This window comes from Rhincodon typus, chromosome 20 (genome assembly GCF_021869965.1).
Source record: "Rhincodon typus isolate 14 chromosome 20, sRhiTyp1.1, whole genome shotgun sequence".
NCBI classification, from domain to species: domain Eukaryota; kingdom Metazoa; phylum Chordata; class Chondrichthyes; order Orectolobiformes; family Rhincodontidae; genus Rhincodon; species Rhincodon typus.
In genome coordinates this window covers 12,575,297-12,581,357 of record NC_063351.1, presented here as the reverse complement: position 1 = coordinate 12,581,357, position 6,061 = coordinate 12,575,297, and the positions used below count along the sequence as shown (strand labels likewise).

Here is a 6,061-nt window from a genome sequence, read left to right as displayed (position 1 = left end):
CTTATTTGTTGTTTACATTCATTACAGCCACAATTTTGTGTGCCCCACTCTGTTCAATCACCCTATGATCTTTGTATGTTATGATCTGCGTATACTGCATGCAAAACAAAACTTTTCACCGTACTTAAATCAAATCAAATCAACCACTTTTCAAAAATATTTGTTCGGCAAGTCATTGTTGATCCCAGGAGAAAGCTGTAATTCAAGGAGAGCAGATCACTATTCTCCATTGAAAAGTTCTTGGAGATTGATCCTCGCAAAGTATTGACTAATTCCAGACTCTTCCCCATCCAGCAGATACATGGCCCCAAGAATGTACAAAGCCTTAATATCGCCTGGGTTATTTTGAAGTCGTGTTTTCGCTATCTTCTCCCAGTTGGTGCGAAAGTTCTTTGTAGCTTTAAGTTACGTTTGATTGAAAATCCTTCTAGAAAATGTATGATAGCATTTGATTCTTCTTTAGAATGCAGTTCGAATTGCCCAACCTTGTAATATATTTCTTGTTTATCTTCTGGACAAATTGGTTGAAACTTAAGTAGATTACTACAGATTTCTTTGGCTTTACAATATTCATTATTTATTGAGCACGTAGTAGCAAAATCCAAATTTGCGGATATAAAAGATGGTTTCAGTTCAAATGACTTCATTGTTTAATCAATGCTTCTTTCTCTTGAAAAACAGAACTGTTAGGAATTTTGCTTCCTGGATCTTTTAGCAGTGCAAATAATTGATTTTGGTGGCACTGACCTATTTGATGGTATAAAAAAGATGAATTTGGTGTAATTTCTAATGCTTTTTCTAACAACTTGACAGCTTTTTCTACATCTCCTCCTTTTCTGTAAAACTTTGCTGCATAACAAAGCACATATAGATGATCAGGGGACTTCTGCAATGCTCGTTCAACCAATGTGAATGCTTCCTCCCTGTGACTGAACTCATGTAGGTTTAAAGCCAACTGCACCATGGCTTCAGCATGATCAGGATCAAGCTCCAGCACAAGTCTGAACCACTTCACTGATTCCATGGGCCCACGACTGTCTGGGGTACCAGAAAACCATTCCAGACGAGACAGCGCAGTGGCATAGCCAACATTCTACTCAATTTTGTCAGGATCTTTCTCCAGGGCCTTTTTAAAACATTCCTTTGCCTCTTTATAATATTGAGCAGCAGAAATCAACAGTGACCAACCCTTCTCCCCATAAACCTCGGGTATCATTGCTCTAAACTGAGAGGCTTCAGGAAATAGTTTACAGACTGTCTCCAGCTTGTTGAGGTAGGACTGAGCCTCTCCCAGTCGGTCCATGTGATAATAAACCCAGGCATAGTTTCCATAGGTGACAATGATCTTTTTTTCAAATTCATCTTCATGTTTCTCCTCAGAATCTTTTCAGTTTCCTTTAAATTCTGAATAGCCTCTTCACAGTTTCCTTGCAGACAGTTTACAAAAGCAAGATGTTTATAAGACTTGGCTTGATATTTCACATCAAGTTGTATCGAATCTTCTAATCTGTGTTTCATATCATCCAAGTTGATGATTTCTTTCTGTGGAGTCCATGTGAAGTGACATTGAAGCTGGTCGAGCTTCACTTTCAGCAAATCCTCCTGTGTGTCACTGCAAGAGATAAAATCTTTCACAAATCTATCATATCTGCAGCTCAACTTGTCCATTTTAATTTGATCTTTGGAATTACTTTCTAAGCTGGACCTTTGGGAATACTAGAGAAGAGAGTGATGATATTGAACAATGCAGTATATCGTATCAATAAATAGATTTTGCTAGTGACTGTCAATCCTAAATTACAAGTGAATTTTTGCTAGTATCCCTTGTATAATACCTGCCATTTATACACTTTTCCAATAGACAAGATTTGAATTCAATCAAATTCAACTATATCACTGATTGCCAAATATGTATGGTTGTATTTTCCAATTCAGATCTACCAGCTTATAACACAATCTGATAGGCAGCTCTTTTCTAATGAACTTTCTCTTGAGTGTCAATGCAAATGGATGTTCGAAGAGTTGCAGTTTCTGAGGAGATTATAACAATATTGAACAGGGGAATGTTTATGGACAGTTGAACAGATTTCCAGGAAGTGCGTGATAAGGATCCATAAAAAGATAATTAGCAAAAACAAGAGTGCTATGAATCAGAGATAACCTTGTAATAGGAGTTGGCCATTTGTTGTCAGAAAGTAAGGCCAAATGCAACGATCTACGATTAGTGGGATGTGGCTAATGACGTACCCCACAGATTTGGACAGAGGCCTCAATTGTTCCATGATTTGCATTAGGCTGGAATGAAGGATTACAGAGCTGTTCACCCACATTCAAATATTATAATAGGTTAAGAGGCTCCCCCTTCTTTCCCCGACCTTCCCTCGATACCACATGATCCCCTGACTCTCTCTTGACTCACTGATGTTTTATTTTGACCGCCTTTGCCATTCCCCAACCTGACCTAACCAGACACAACTATCCATCTACTGCCTTAACCCTCTTAGCCTGTCACAAGGCACAGTTATCTAATTACCTCTGCCATCCTGGTCACTTACACTCGAGCACACTCACTCATTTGTTCACCCATGCACTCATTCCCGAAAGTGCTGATGACCCAGAGCTATGAAGTACGCTCTGTATTCCTGAAGGCACCAGGCTTGACATGCCCAACCAGAGATGCGCAGAAAGGTAGGAGTTGCAATCCCATTGTGACTGCTGTTTCTCAGAGAATTTGGGCCATGAGAGCAAATGGACTGGATCCAGAATAAGGAATTGATGGTTCAGTTGTACAGTGCTTTCCTCAGATCCCATTGAACTGGTACATTAAAATTCTGTCATCAATCCTCACGATTGATTTACTGCTCTTGTAGATATAGTGTGAACAAACTCATCAGAAACACCAGCATTTAAAAGATTAAATTAAGAGGCCATGTTGCATGAATTTAGCTTATGTTACTTAACTTTGGGAGGGAAAAGAATGATTAATTGTGCTCCTTGAAATGATTAATGGCGAAACAGGGAACTCACAAAGTATGTGTTTCCAAATCCTCCACATTGAAATATCGTGATCAGGATTGGCCATTTTCCCTTTGCTCACCCAGATGCAATTCCTTCTCATTTCTCCTGATTTGAACCGACATCACAATGACTCAGAGAGAGGAGGGATAGCACTGCGCTCCAGCTGAGTATACCATACACGGAATGGACACATGAAGATCTCACTTACCCCATGGTGATCCAAGGAAATACACTGGCTGCTTGTTTACTTTTCCTTCTGCTGTCTGAAGAACTGGATGATCAGTATTATGTTATTCAAGATAAACAAACATATTTATATACATACACACACCAAGCACACCCTTCATAACCTTCCATGTCAAGTGATCTTTTCCAATGTGTACTTGGGACAGGGAATTGAAACGAAAAAAGTGAGTCATCACGCATTAAAGAGCCTTTCCATGACTGATGGTTATGATGGCTGATGATTTCCAGAGTACAAAGTTTGGCTCCATCACACTGCTGGTCCTTATTGGAAGTGACTGACCCAGTAATTGGGAAATGTTGCTTCTCCAGCAGCAGCGGGCATTAGGCGGCAGTGACAATGCCCTCTGGGTTTGTAAGACACAGATCATGTTACGAAGTTGGGTAGAGTAATTGTGAGGTGGAAGGCAGGACGCTAAAATGTTTGGTTCCTTTAAGAGATTGGTGCTTTGTCTGTAATGTATGTCTTCTGCGAGCAGCAGTTGAAGTCGCCAGTACAGAAAGCCTCAAAAAGTGAAACAAGTGCATCATAAAGGCCTTACAGGTGGCAGGCAAAACGGCAGTCTTGTTTTGATGCTGTGACAACGAGTTTGAATTCGGCCAACTAATTCAAAACCAAACTCAGCGATTCAAAGCCAATTGAATTTAAACCTGATGGTGCTGACAATCTGAAACCAATTGTATTATAAGAATTTGTTTGTGTCATTACGGGTATATAAGACGAGGGCATTTGGAAAACTCAGGGAGAGCCAACTACCACCTGAGACACAATGGCTGCCTGCCAGATTAAGCATCATTCAGCTCTCAGAGAAAACCCATCTAATGAGGCAAAGGTACCACAGTATTTTAGCTCAAGGTCCTCATTGAAGAAATTGTAGAAATAAAACAACCCTGACAGCAGAATTAGCGAAAGAAAGGTGTTTGTGAAGAGATCGGAGATAACAGAGAATTTCAGAAAACAATCCGTGCAAACTTGGAGAGATTAAGTTATCATTTATTGCTTCTTATTAATTGGATTTACAATAGTGGGGCTTGTCTTTATTTAAACAGCATTCCTGGAGAATTTAGACCAGTTAGGGAATAGTTAGCAGTCTAAGGGGGGATAGGTGGTTTGTTAGTAATTTTGTTAATGTGTTCACTGTTGGGTTAAATAAATAAATTGTTTCTTGTTACTTGTAAAGTGGAAATTAGGGATTTCTTTCTTTTAACCACTCTTTTAATAGATTACAAGGGGAAAGACAAGCTTCTCTGGATGTTTGGGGGGTAATTATTAGAGGGGAACGCTACTCCTGTCATAACAGATTGGGGCTTGTGTTTCAGTTTAATTACAAGAGGGGTTCGGCCATTCCCAGTTGTAACAATCAGTTCAGTGGAAAGATACAAACGGCACAGAAACCCCTCTGTCAATTTGGAGATGAACTCCTCCACGCTCCTTAATAATGACATGAGACAGGAAAATGTATTCAGCATCTCCGTGAGTATTTTAATCAGTGGTCACTCATTCAATCACCACATTAATGTCCACAGCCAAGCCCCTGTTTGTGACCCTCACTACCACACGAATGATCCACTGCATGTGACTGCAGCTCAGTCATGCCTGTGCCTTCAGCACTTGCTGATCCTGTCATTAGACACTGTCTACAACGAACGCTAAGTGCCATGACCTGAGCTGGGGACTGTGACTGTCACATGAGGCTCATTACCGCTGTGCTGTTTGCTCTGCTCTCAGGGCTGGTGCAACTGTACAAAAGAGGTTTCTGTCATCAGAGAATCAGAAGGGCAAGCTCAGGGTGAGGTATGGGAGCATTTGGGACTGTTAATGGGTTTAGTGATTGGAATGTGGTGCATCGAGCAGAATGAGAGGTTGATGTGATGGACAGGCCACATCATGTCCTGATTTATTTGATCAATGTATTTCATTCTTGACCATGCATGTGAGGTCATAGAGCCATAGAGACGTACAGCATGGAAATAAACTCGTTGGTCCAACTCGCCCATGCTGAACAGATATCCGAAATAAATCTAGTCCCATTTGCCAGCATTTGGCCCATTTTCCTCTAAACACTTCCCACTCATATACCCATTCAGATGCCTTTTACATGTTGTAATTGTACCAGACTCTAACACTTCCTCTGGCAGCTCATTTCATACATGAACCATCCTCTGCATGGAAAAGTTGCCCCTTAGGTCCTTTTTAAATCTTTCCCCTCTCACCTTAAACCTATGCCCTCTAGTTTTGGACTCCCCCACCCTGGGGAAAAGAACTTGCCTATTTACCTATCTCTATCCCTCATGATTTTATAAACCTCTTTAAGGTCACCCCTCAGTTGCCGATGCCCCAGGGAAAATAGCCCCAGCTTATTCAGCCTCTCCCTATAGCTCAAACCCTTCAACTTTGGAAACATCGTTGTAAATCTTTTCTGAGCGCTTTCAAGTTTCACAACATCCTTCCTGTAGCAGGGAGACCAGAACTGCACATGGTATTCCAAAAGTGGCCTACCCAATGTCCTGTACAGCCACAACATGACCTCCCAACTCCTATACTCAATACACTGACCAATAAAAGCAAGCATACCAAATGCTTTCTTCACTCTCATGTCTACCAAGAAACTGTGAAACTGCAATCCAAGCCCTGTTTGTTCAGCAATACTCCGCAGGATCTTACTACTAAGAGTATAAGTCCTAGCCTGATTTGCCTTTTCAAAATGTAGTACCTCACATGTATCTAAACTAAACTCCATCTGCCACTCTTCAGCCCATTGGCCCATCTGATCAAGATCCCCATTGGACTTCTCGTGAT

The 6,061-nt window shown here is 40.9% G+C and overlaps 1 pseudogene; it reads right to left on the bottom strand.

The window, feature by feature from the left end:
* Window positions 1-219: 219 nt before the first annotated feature.
* Window positions 220-3,211, bottom strand: LOC109929469 (annotated as a pseudogene).
* Window positions 3,212-6,061: the final 2,850 nt, after the last annotated feature.